This window comes from Schistocerca gregaria, chromosome 5 (assembly GCF_023897955.1).
Source record: "Schistocerca gregaria isolate iqSchGreg1 chromosome 5, iqSchGreg1.2, whole genome shotgun sequence".
In the NCBI taxonomy this organism is placed as follows: domain Eukaryota; kingdom Metazoa; phylum Arthropoda; class Insecta; order Orthoptera; family Acrididae; genus Schistocerca; species Schistocerca gregaria.
The window spans coordinates 593307659-593321639 of NC_064924.1; the positions used below are offsets into that span (position 1 = coordinate 593307659).

Genomic DNA, 13981 nt, shown 5'->3' on the forward strand with positions numbered 1-13981 from the left:
TTTTTATTTGATTATACTGGTTACCCCAAAACATCTGAAAATTCAATACTTCACGGAATAATGTAGTGGAAAGGTAAAACAGACACACATGCTTGAAATGACATGGAGTTTCATAGAATACCAAACAAATGCTGAATATCATCAACAGATAACAATTCAGATGACACAAAACCTATAATTAGCATTAAAATTGATGTTTAGCGAAGAAAATGTTATTTCCAACAAATGCTCAACATGTCTTTCAAGATTCCTCAGCAACATCTGTAGTCGATGGACAACATTGTGTGTTGAGAAATTGCTATCAGATGTTGCATGACGGAAGCGGTGGATCAACACGCGATCCTCACCAAACGACGTGCGCAAGACACATTTCACATATGCAGCAATATAGGTAGGAGCGCCATTCAGCATAAAATATGTACCTTCCAGTAAGGGTTTGTCAACCAGGCTAGGGATGATGCGGTTCTATAACATATCAGCCTACCTCGCACGAACCGCGCTAACAGTTTGACAAGCAACACTCCTCAGTTTTCTGGAAGAAAATGGTTCCAGTCACAACTAACGAGGTGAATCAGTACCACACTGTGACCTTCTCGTCATGCAACGGAGTTCCCACGACAGTTCTAGGATTTCCGATAGCAAAATTCTGCAATTCTGGAAGTTGACAGACACTTGGAGTGGACCATCTGTTGGCCAGCTGTTGCACTCTGTTTGGGTTTCAATAAAAGCCCATGTTACTTCAGGCAAGTGTGTCAATTTTTATCTCTCTGTGTACATTCTTATAAACAATTAATCGATTATCAAATGTCAACAGACTTCTATGCCACCCTGTATATTTATTTTCTTTATGTCAAAAAACTGTGACGTACAGCTTGTGCATGTACATCTGTCCACTTTAAACTATAATTTACACATATTACACTGAACACATAATCCATGTAACGGTTCGTTGACATTTATTTGTATGTTCATTTTTTGGTCCATAAACACCTTTATTTGCAGCTTGTTGTACCACATTCCTTCACTTTGTTTTATTGTTTATATACGAAATATTTCAATGGTCACACACATGTTTTCCTGCTTTTATCTTGTGCGTTTGTGTACTGGTTAGAGTGTTTCTATCGAATCTTTGTACCTTCAGTCAGTTAAAATTCGTCTGTACGCCTTCTGTCTGGAATGTGGGTGACTATAATTTGTGGAGGTACAGAGGGTGTTTAGCATATTCATGAATTATATTAGAAAATTTTACTCTATCCTCAGTAAAGGAGTGGGGGTGTTATCATGCTCGGTAGTTTCATTAGTGTTTCAATGCCTGGTATGATTGGAGAAACCATTCGGTCCTACGTGCAAAAAAGTCAGCAACATCCAGCACAGCCTTAACCTAGCATTCATCAATAGGACGTGTATCTATGAAAGTCTCTTCGTTGTTTGTGTGTTGCATGGGGATTATTTCTGTTTGTTTATGTGATGATCCCCACTTTCCATTTTTATTTATATGAATTAACATGATTGTTAATGAGAAATACGAAATTTTTCATGGCCTATGCGCCCCTTCCCCCCCCCCCCCTCCCCCCTGGGCAACGGCCTTGCCGCAGTGGATACACCGGTTCCCTTTAGATCACCGAAGTTAAGCACTGTCGGGCGTTGTAGGCACTTCGATGGGTGACTATCCGGGCCGCCATGTGCTGTTGCCATTTTTCGGGGTGCGCTCAGCCTCGTGATGCCAATTGAGGAGCTAATCGACCGAATAGTAGCGGCTCCGGTCACAGAAAACCATCATAACAACCAGGAGACTGGTGTGCTGACCACACGCCCCTCCTATCCGCATCCTCATCTGAGGATGACACGGCAGTCGGATGGTCCCGATGGGCCATTTGTGGCCTGAAAACGGAGTGCTGTGCCCCAGTTTCATGATTTAAGATTGACATTCCCCACACTGAATTTGTATTGCGAGTGGTGGACACCGCTTTTTTTCTCTTTAATTTCTATGATTATAAACGTCTTTGCAAATGGGGCTTTTCTCTCTAGTTATGATGGGACTGCGGCCGATATGATGCTTGTTAAATATCGTTGACGGATGAGTACTGAATTGATGAGTGTTTAATTGCATGGAATAATATGAGGTGACAAGTCTAATTCTATGCTTCGCAAAACTTTTGTTGGCCATTTACAGCTGCAGCTATTCGAAGGGAAGGAGCTATCTTCAGAGTGAGCCACTCTGAAGATGGCTGGACGGTATTCACCCGAAATAGTAGAAGAAGAAATCAAATTTATGCGGCTGCAGACCAGAAATTTTAAGGATCAGTATTTGCGCCGCGAAAATATGAAGATGCACAGCTTTACTGGTGTCAGTTCTGAGGTCAAGGTTGCTGCTTTCACACAAAGGGAGGCTCATTAACAGAACTGGACAGGACAATAGAGTGTCTCGCAGCCAAGCGCCCTGAAAGATCTTGGCGGACCACGGTACATTGTCCTAGAGAATTTCGGCAGAGTTTCTTACTGCTTCTTTAGCCGAATTGGCACGGACCAGCGCGCTGATAACTGAGTGCTGTCGAGGAGATTGCATCCTTCAGATTACGTAGTTACCAACCCAATATTCCCGCGAGATCCGAATTCGGTCAAAAATGATTTGCTGCTCCGAAAATCTGGAGTTTACAAAATTCCATGTGAACGTGGCCTTTCTTACATCGGACAAACAACTCGTACTGTCCGAGAAAGATGTATAGAACACCGGAGGTACACACGACTGCCACAACTTAAAAGTTGGCAGTGGCAGAGCACTGTATTAATAATGGTCACAGTATGTTGTATGGCAAGGTCGAAATTTTGGCAACTACATCATCCTTTTGGGACCCGATAGTAAAGGAGGCAATTGAAATTCGCTTGACGACGAATTTAATTAATAGAGATAGTGGTTTCAATCCTGATAAATCATGGAATCCGGCACTGGCTGTAATTAACTCCTAAATACGTCGTCACAGTGCAGCTCACAATGATATACCTATATGACAACACAGATCGATTGCGGGTTCATAGATACAACTCGCGCATTATGCACGTCTCTGCCGCCGACCATCGTCTCTGCGCATTTGCATCTGTGGTCGCATGCACAGTCGCGCGGTACACGAGTATAAAGGGACGAAGCGAGCACTGGAGCGTCCCTCCCCCCCCCCCCCCCTCTTCCTTCCTGTTTTTTCCCCACCTCTCCTCTCGCTGCCCCCTTCTCTCCCCCGAGTCCTTTTGCATTTCCCTCCTCTGCCTCTTCTTATTCCCTCTCGCGTCTGCCTTGCCCCTCTCCCCACTTATGAGTCCCCTCACTCCTTCATTCCTCCCCTTTCGTTTTCTCCTCTCCTCTCGCCCTCCTTGTTTTTTTCCCCCTCCTCCAGGTCCCGCCCCCCATCTGCCTTTGGCTCGGGAATGTCACGTTTGTGCCACCATTTTCGTACAGTGTTTTCCAGTGTGTTTTCCAGTGAGTGTTCCGTGGTGTGTCTTTAGGGACGTGTAGCGAACAGCCATCATACTGTCGCTGGCTGTGACCTTTTTTTTTTATCTCTTGCGAACAGAAACCAGACTGTCGCCCTGTTTTTTAATTGTGTGTCTACTATGTTACTTGTCCGATTCCAGTGTATTTTATCGACATTGCCAACCCCTTTTGCTTTCTGTTTTAATTTTCCGCATTTTTACACTTTAAGTCATCATTTTATCGCCTATTTTTCCTTGTTTCTTTCTTCCTCCTTTTCTTACCAAAAAGCCTGTAAGCTATAGAGCAGCGTACTAAGCTGCAGCCAGCCCGCCCCCCTTCGGGGGGAACTGAAAATCAATAAAGACAAAAAAACTGAAGCGGCAGTCTTGCAGCTCACTCTGAAGATGGCTGAACGTTACAGAGCCGAAATATTAGAAGAAGAAGGAAACTTCTTGCGGCTTCACAACCGAAACTTAATGGAACAGTCTTTCCGCCGCTAAAACCTGAAGATTCACACTCACATCAAGTTGTATTCCGCACGTGAGGGAAACTGATTTCTTGGTCGGGAATCCGACAGTGACCTCAGTTCCGTGGTACGGTAAATGTGAGGAATGCCTAGAATGCAGGAAATTGGCTGTCTTCTGGATGGATGTTGTACTGAGAAAGGAGAATTACGCCACTGGCATATATAAGTGCTTCCGTATTTCGAATGGTTGTTTTCTAAAATACTAAAAATGCGATGTTTTTGGAAATGAAAGGAAAGCAACATAGAAAATAAATTCGGCCTTTGGGCGTCAGGTGAGTCGGATCGTATATTCGGTCGAAAGTCTGGATTTGCATTTGATCGTGGGTTTGGATCTGATCAGTAGACTTGGTCGCAGGCGTCAGAACGAGGGAAGGAGACACAGAGGCTTCCAGCCGTCACGGAGGCTTGCATATCGCAGCAATGCAGATTCCTGCTGGTGCAGCATTTTGTAGCTGCCGTGCATTACGAATCTATGGAGCGTGCTCTTTCGAATAGCTTCATTTGCTTCCCAATTTACACACATCGCACTAGCTTGCTGCTTTGTAGCTCACAGGCACTGCCACCAAAGTAGACTCGATCAGATAGAGTTATCTTTATGTAATGTCAGAGACATGGTAAATTATAACACGTACACCATAACTTCGTCAACTGTAGTGACTTTATTTCAAAAAACAGGTATGTGAATGTCATTAATATTTCTTATTCCTGTTTATTTCCGATATCATTCAAGTTCATTTTGTAATAATGATATCTCTTATTCCAGAAGATTCTATTCCTTGAAGATTTATTGATGTAGGTGATAATGAAAGATATTTTTGACTAAAATAGGAAGTGTCGACTTCAGTTTCACTGCTACGGCAACAAAAATCAATCATTTTTGCATAAATTTTCCGATGTGTTTAGCTTCATAGTGGTGTAGCTGAAAGGCAATTTGTGGCGTAGAAAATTGTAGGCAAAATTTCATTTTATCTATCCCGATGTTACCGTTTCACGGGACGCGTTGTAGGCTTATCAGACTATTCTACAGTTGAAAGTGGCTATAATCTTACTAATTGCACTCCGTCTTTACTGAAACGTGTGTTTTCCAAACAATCCTTGACATAAGCGACAAGTGACAAAATTCACTTAAGTGCCATAAACACATGATTTTCAACAACAAACAAGGATTTACACTATCATACGCAGCGTACATCAAATTGTCTTTAAAAGTTATCTCAAGGATAAAATCATCATCATAACTGAAAACCGTAAGTGGAGAGTTAGCCAATGAAAGTCTAGCATCAATGGGGCAGTATACAAACACAGTATATACATATATATTCAAACTGCACAAAAACTGAAATAAACAAGGTAATATGTAAGTGTAAATTTTGCATGAGTCCTTGTGCATAGTAACATGTTAATGGCATACAACACAAATAAATTACAACACTAATAAACCACACACTTCGAAGGCTATGAAATGAAGCTAACTTGGATTGTTGAAGACAACAAGAAATGTTAATACTATATGACACAATTATTATTCTGATAACGTACATTTATAAATATTACATGTGTGATAAATCAATGGCCTTCTAAGGCTTGAGTGAAAGTCTCCATAAGACTGGTTTAGCCAACAAAAATAAGACAGTTAAAATATTTTTTTTAAAGTAATGCATATACCTACAGTGGAGGTATATCGATAGCTTGGCAATATGTTCTAAGCTATGAAAATTTGCATACCATTTATATCACAAGAAATTATGTAACAACGATGAATAAATAAATGTCTGCGCGCAAGGGCGCAAAATGTTTTCACACTAGAGGTAAGCGTTTCGCTTTCACTCAGAAAGTTGGAATTTCATTGTCAAAAAAGATTGGGGTGTGGTGGAGAGACACAATAATTTTGGGGACAAAGTGAGACGTAGCGTGTTGAGAATGATTGTGCTCAATGTTCGTGGACTGCTCGAAGTGTTGAAATGGTTCAAATGGCTCTGAGCGCTATGGGACTGAACATCTGTGGTCATCAGTCCCCTAGAACTTAGAACTACTTAAACCTAACTAACCTAAGGACATCACAAACATCCACGCCTGAAGCAGGATTCGAACCTGCTACCTTAGCGGTCACGTGGGTCCAGACTGAAACGCCTAGAACCGCACGGCCACACCGGCAGGCTGCTCAAAGTGTCTCTGACCTGTAAGTGTATGACGGGAGGCAGCACTTCGAACTGTCCTCATCTTGCAACAGCGCCGTTCACGACAGGGTGCCAGAACATGAATCTCGTACTGTGGCACAGTATATTCAGTGAGAAAGGAACCTTGTCTTCTTTCACTTTTAATAAAAGTGAATATGAGCTTAAGGATGGTGGCATCATCAAATTGTCGTTATTCATCAGCGTTATGCAGCAATGATTTGTCATCTCAACTGTAGTACGGCAGTGATATGCTAGTGGCTCCACAGAAGGAGAACTGGTTACAATTGTAGAACACGTAGAACAGGTGCGTTATTATCTCAAGGGTTATGAAGAACATGGTTAGCTGATCAATATCATTTGTGATGTGTGGTAGCAGGTGAGTGATCTGTGATATTATGGCTGTGTAACCAAAGCTTAGAGTCAAATAGTGGTGTGATTCAGACTAAACCATCTAATAGTTGTTCCACAGAGAGAAGAAGAGAAGACGACATAGAGGTCCATGTCTTTTCTATTTTTCCCTATCCCTCTCTAAAAGTAGGTGTGTCATGCAATGTTCATTTTCGACTGTACATTGACCCACGCAAGCAAATTGTTGTCGTTCAACAGGATGATCCCGATGTAAAGACAGGAACTCATGTTTGGGTGTGAGGCATGCTAGTGCTCTCTGGTGCACCGGCCTCACCATTGTCTCGGGATCAAGCTAAGACCAGTTACCTACCTGCTAGCTGCAGCCACTGGTCAGCTCAGCTCACGCCCTCTGTGGCACTTACGTGCACTCAAATGTAGTGTGTTCAGCCATGTCCACCTGTGCCTGTTGTGTGTGTCACCTGCCCTCGCTCTACTTTGATGCGTTGTTGTTACGCCTCGCTTACCATCGTGATCTGCACAATACTCAACATATTCGTTACTCTACAACAGACTAATAAATTACAGGGTTACATACATGAATACCATCGTTTCTTAAAAAATCAATTTAGCAGGTATTATTTTTAAACTTTGGCTTAAATTAGTGTTTACATAAGGCCAACATTCATTCTAATTTATTTATTTATTTACTTGCTGAAAATAAATTTTTGTTTATCTATGGTATGATGACAACACAAACTCACAGGCTCCATTCATATAGATTAGTTGCACGTTGATTTATTAACTGGATGTGGTTAACTTATTACCTAGCTACTTAATGCTACAGTGCACTATTTGCAATCATTTGATGCTGTTGCCGGTTAATCACTGTCATCAATTCTTGAAATGTTACACGCCATAAAGAGGCAACACCATCACCATAATCCTGCACCTCCCCGTGCTTCCTGTTCTTGATCTCTCCAGCTCTATTTCATTTCATCTTTCAGTGTGATAAATTCGTTCACTCTCCACTATACTTCACAAAAGATTACATTCTCGATTTTGTTTGGTAATACATATTTCTTTCTGCAGCAAGGATATCCTCATATACTGCCGCTGTAAACTTTAGTATTTGAATCAAAAAGCAATTAATCGTATGCTATAAACGAACTTAAACTGCACTGGCGCTATCTTAGACGACAGCGCTTCCGATAATCTTTGTAACAAACCACTCAATTACTTATCCCCTTTCCACACGTACTCATCGTCTTTCTTTCTTAGTTTCTTTATCTTCTCCTGATGTAAATTCATCAATTCTCCTGTCGCCTATCCGTCCTTTGGTCCACAGCTGGTGAAAACCCTTCTACTATAATACTACTGATTTCTATATAACACACAAATGTATATTTTCACATCCTTAAATCAAGCTGTGGTCCCAATGTTGTCCGATTTCAATGTAAATCCATACTCCTGTGGAGGTGCAATGTCCCCTCATTTCCGCATATCACTAAATTTGCTTAGCAACCCAGAAAAAACCAGCGCCTTTCAAGCTCCTACATAATATTCGCTTTTTAGAAACACTCGCCCAAACGCAACATTTGTTAGGACCGGGAACCTAGTACCCTACAACTTGTCGTCCCAGAAATTCTTTATTGGCGCAAATGAGTTACTCGTAACTTCTCAGTCACATACTACCTACAAACAAAAACACGACAATCTCGTCAGATAGCATATAGAAATACATCATGGCACCAGCTGGTGACTCTCTTTACGTAGCAGTCAATCCAATAGCGCGTGCGCCTCACCATGTCATAGAGAAGAAGAGAAAACTTCGCATCAATCACGCCTTCGTCTCATATTTACATCATTGTCGGCTCATGGTTGATTGTTTGGGGGAAGAGACCAAACAGCGAGGCAGCGAGGTCATCGGTTTCATCGGATTACGGAAGGACAGGGAAGGAAGTCGGCCGTGCCCTTTCGCAGGAACCATCCCGGCATTTGCCTGGAGCGATTTAGGGAAATCACGTCCTCCCGAATGCGATGTCGGCTCATGATACTTCCTTTTACATATAGCGATAGGCGGCAGTTGATTCAAAATACAAATTAACATCGAATGATCTTACAAGTTTCATAAATGGAAATATACTGCTGTTACACTGCATATGAAACTACTACATTACCAAAGATATTTCTTAATGTCGTTGATGGGGTAGATACAAGTCAATCCATAAGACCTCAGTGTTTTAACTCATGTGCATTAGGATAGAAATCTCATCTCACTCGTAAGGGAGCGCTGCAGACGCAGATAAATTTGTGGCATAATCTTCCCTATTTATTTGATAACCTGAAGGGTATTTTTCTGCCCAACGTAAAGCTCTCTTTTCTCGTTTTCTTGTCGGCACACTCCTTTCTCTTGAGGGCCACCTCTCGGATTTTACACAGCAGCCTCTTGAATTCTTCCATGTAAAATCCTACACAATCGTAGTGGCCTAGTTCTGTTGTTGCTGGATGTTTTCTTAGAAGGATAGCTCCAAACAATTTTCCACTTTCTGAACAACAAAAGCTTGCTCCTGAAAACGTGTGGAAATGTTCTTGTCTTTCATTAAGATGTCCTTCCCTCTGCTCAGATGTGATGTGGCTTGTTTTACCTTTAGGAAGTCCATTACCTTTATCATCTCAACGCCTAATTTCAGTGCCACAAACAAATTCACATATCTGGGAAATTGCAGTCTCGTAAAATAGTTATCTTCTGCCACCTTGCCCATGAAAACGTCTTTCATCCCCTTCTTTTCGACCCATAGTACTGACCCACTAGTCTCTTAAGCTCTTCTCTCGAAAACTGTGTCTGCATGTACCGAGATTTCAGTCCCACTGCCCCATATCCCTCTGAGTTGTTTGCTTCCTATTGCCATACTGATCTAAGTTACAGATCGTATCATGTGTGCATCTTTCCCGTCTAACATTTACTCTGACATATCGTTACATTTGAACTCGTCAATCTGGCTTCATGCGCGTCGTTCTTCAGACCTTCTCACAGATTTGAAAAGTGATTGTCGAGTTCCACTTTCAACATACTCATGGTTTCATGTATAATGTGGTCATAGCTTGATAATTTCGGCTTGTGGCCTGCTATGATCTAGACTGAAACAATTCCGCATAATTCTCTGTCTGTTACTGTTGGCTAGAATTTATTCTAGTCATAATGGTGGGGTTATCAGTTGCCATAGTTGCATCTACCTCCAAACCGTCCGATTCTGTTGCAAAACCGATAATTGTTATGATAATTTCTGCATGCTTAACTGTTGGAATTATTTTCTTGACAGTCTCTGGCTTTGTGCCCATTCTGTCTGCGAAACGAATATTTAGTCATTGATGGACGCTCTTAAACACTTCCATATCTTCTCCACCCTTGCCTGCTGACACTTTTGATTATTTCAGTGGCAATTTCATTACCTGTCCTGGGCTGCACGATACAACAATGAATTGCTCTTCCTTAACTTGGCTTCAAAGATCCTAAACACGCTATTGGAACCAGAAGCTACGAAGTCTTCAGACAACACAACTGTGACGGTTCAATTCCGGTGCCAGCGGTCGCCACTTTGAACCGCTGAGTGGCGCCTCCATCGGCAATGTCTGAGGGGGCGCTCCGTAGTCGGCCGTGAGACCTCCCTGAGGTGGATGACGTAAACTTGTCGCAGTGGTAGAGACAGCTAATGCCGAGTAGCTGCAGTCTTTGCTTGCTGATTCACTGGACTGGTTGCGAAAAGTACGTCGGTTGTTGGGTCGAGTTGTTTGGTCGGTTGTTGGGTCGAGTGACCATCGAGGGTTTTACGAAGGGGCCTGCTGGAACTGCTAAATACCGCCGTTCATCGAATTGTGGACTCTCAGCGACGTTCAACAGCCACATAAAAAGGTCATAATGATCGGCATGGACCGTGTTGAATCCTGCCCAGTTGTTTAATGTTGGGAGTCTAGGAAACCTGCTTTCTCGGATGACTAGACAACAGTTCAAGCAAAATCGTATAAATGAATTTTACTACAAAATGAGATAATTACAATACTGAACTTAATGTTAAACAGATGTGTCGCAAGTCATGGGCGACAGACAAAACAAGCAAGGTTCTTCAGTACGTACAATTCCCAATACAAGTGAAAGAATACAGCTGTCTCTTCTATCCCGGCCGCTGGTCTTGAAGGTTGTGTAGAACCCGGCTCCGGCTAGTCGGGCGCCGGCCCTACGTTCTCTTCGCATAGATGCCGCGGCCATGGCGTTGTCGTCGGGAAGAGCGGTCGGTCTGGGTGCAATTGGCTGACGTCTTCTAACAGCCCTCTCTGCTCGCTCGTTCCCGACTGGGATGACGGCGCTTGACTTTGCGCCCTAGCAGACCGGTTGCAATAGTTTAGCCTATGTGGATTTGAGTGGCCATTACAGCCTGTTGAGGGTTATTCACTGCTCACACGGTTGAGTAACTGAATTGGTTGTGGTGAAGTGTGTTAACGGTGAACACAGTGTTTATTGTACTGAGTCCAACTGGTTCTGGATGGGCATGCTTGCCTTGACAACAATCATGTTCATTACATTATGTGCTGTTCATTTGAGTATTGTGTGTCCTGTTACTTATTTGACTATTTTTGACATAGATGTCTTTTACATTTTGGGAGAAGGGGTGTACATGAGAAATATTAAAGAGTGAGCTGTCCGCTCACTGTAGTAACGGATTAGTCAGTTGGGTAAGAATAACCTGTGGTTACTTTAATATTATTTATTCTAAAATGTAGGACGCTGAATCCTGTAGGTATGTTTGAACCATTCTTGTTAATTGTTCGTTAGACCTGTGTGATTTTTGTCTGCCATGTCAGTTATGGGTGCATTAAAATTGTTCATTCTAAATGCACGAAGGCGAATCAAGTACATAAAGTAAAAGTTTTTTGGTTGATTCAAAGTAAACTGATGCCATGCTCTTTCATTAGCTGTTGTCTTACTATTAGTTAATTCTTAGAGATTAAGGGGGATTGAAAGTTTAGTTTGAAACTTTTCCTGTTGATTGATCTGACAAGTTTTATTTTACAAGTAAAAGTCTTTATTGGTTCAACATTCAGAACACGGTAAGGCTAATTTAAAGTTCATTTCTCGAATGAAAGTTCTGTTGAAATATTTGCGGGTAGTAAAAGGATGAAACTTTATACGTTGGAATGTGATTATGCATGCCATTAAAACTCAAACACCACCACTCTAGTGCTACGCTACCACGATGTACTCTTTCATCTGTTTGCCATGACCAGTAGCTCATTATAAATCCATCCTTGAATATTTTATGCAACGTATAAATTGCAGCGATACGTCGCATCATCTCTTCCACACTACCTTCGAATTCTAATTTATATGGAAGTGGCCATGACGATGGTAATTGGAAGTCAATTAGGCTGTCCACGTCTTCGGATGGAGCGAGTTATCGTTTCTGCTGAAAATTTGTATATCCATATACAAATAGATTCCTAAACGTTGATCATCACTTCTTCCCTTTTGCAGGGTCTGGTTCCTGACTGTGAACATTGCGACAAGCCCCCACTTCTTATATCTATAGGCATGTCATCTTTCTCACTGTTTATTGGCCTTTGAACTCTACCTAAGGGATGATCATATTGTATGTTGTTGTTGTTGTTGTTGTTGTTGTGGTCTTCAGTCCTGAGACTTGTTTGTTGCAGCTCTCCATGCTACTTTGTCCTGTGTAAGTTTCTTCATCTCCCAGTACCTACTGCAACCTACATTTTTCTGAATCTGCTTTGTGTATTCATCTCTTGATCCCCCTCTACGATTTATACCCTCCACGTTGCCCTCCAATACTAAATTGGTGATCCCTTGATGCCTCAACACATGACCTAAAAAACCGATCCCTTCTTCTAGTCAAGTTGTGCCACAAACTTCTCTTCTCCCCAATCCTATTCAATACTTCCTCATTAGTTAAGTTATCTACCCATCTAATCTTCAGCATTCTTCTGTAGCACAACATTTCAAAAGCTTCTTTTCTCTTTTTGTCTAAACTATTAATCGTCCATGTTTCACTTCCATATATGGCTACACTCCATACAAATACTTTCAGAAATGACTTCCTGACACCTAAATCTATACTCGAGGTCAACAAATTTCTCTTTTTCAGAAACGCTATCCTTACCATTGCCAGTCTACATTTTATATCCTCTGTACTTCGACCATCATCAGTTATTTTGCTCCACAAATACCAAAATTCCTTTACTACTTTAAGTGTGTCATTTCCTAATCTAATTCCCTCAGCATCACTCGACTTAATTCGACTACATTCCATAATCTTCGTTTTGCTTTTGTTGCTGTTCATCTTACACCCTCCTTTCAAGACCCTATCCATTCCTTTCCTCTGCTCTTCCTTTGCTGTGTCTGACAGAATTACAATGTCATCGGCGAACCCCAAAGTTTTTATTTCTTCTTAATTGGTTTTAATACCTATTTCGAATTTTTCTTTTGTTTCCTTCACTGCTTTTCTATGGATTGAATAACATCGGGGAGAGACTACAACCCTATCTACTCCCTTCCCAACCACTGCTTCCCTTTCATACCCCTCGACTCTTATAACTGCCATCTGGTTTCTGTCCAAATTGTAAATAGCCTTTCGCTCTCTGTATTTTACCCCTTGAAAGAGCGTATTCCAGTCAACATTGTCAAAAGCTTTCTCCAAGTCTACAAATGCTAGAAACGTAGGTTTGCCTTTCTTTAATCTAGCTTATGAGATACGTCGTAGGGTCAGTATTGCCTCACGTGTTCCAACATTTCTACGGAATCCAATCTGATCTTCCCCGAGGTCGGCTTCTACTAGTTTTTCCATTCGTCTGTAAAGAATCGGCGTTAGTATTTTGCAGCAGTGACTTATTACATTGATAGTTCGGTAATTTTCACATTAGTCAACACCTGCTTTCTTTGGTATTGGAATTGTGATATTCTTCTTGAAGCCTGAGGGTATTTCGCCTGTTTCATACATGTTGCTCACCATCTGGTAGAGTTCCGTCAGGACTGGCTCTTCCAAAGCTGTCAGTAGTTCTAATGGGATATTGTCTTCCCACGGGAACTTGTTTCGACTTAGGTATTTCAGTGCTCTGTCAAACTCTTCACGTAGTATTATATCTTCCATTTCATCTGCATCTATGACCTCTTCCATTTCCATAATACTGTCCTCAAGTACATTGCCCTTGTATAGATCCTCTATATACTCCTTCCACCTTTCTGCTTACCCTTCTTTGCTTAGAACTTGATTTTCATCTGAGCTCCTGACTGATATTCATACAAGTGGTTCTCTTTTTTCTGAAGGCCTGTAGGCTGTATCTATCTTACCCCTAGTGAGATAAGGCTCTACATCCTTACATTTGTGCTCTAGCCATGCCTGCTTAGCCATTTTGCGCTTCCTGTCGATCTCATTTTTGAGACGTTTGTATTCCTTTTTA

At 41.8% G+C, this 13981-nt stretch overlaps 1 pseudogene; it reads left to right on the top strand.

Annotated features, from left to right (window-relative positions):
• The first annotated feature begins 1576 nt into the window (after positions 1–1576).
• Positions 1577–1694, top strand: LOC126274415 (5S ribosomal RNA; annotated as a pseudogene).
• Positions 1695–13981: the final 12287 nt, after the last annotated feature.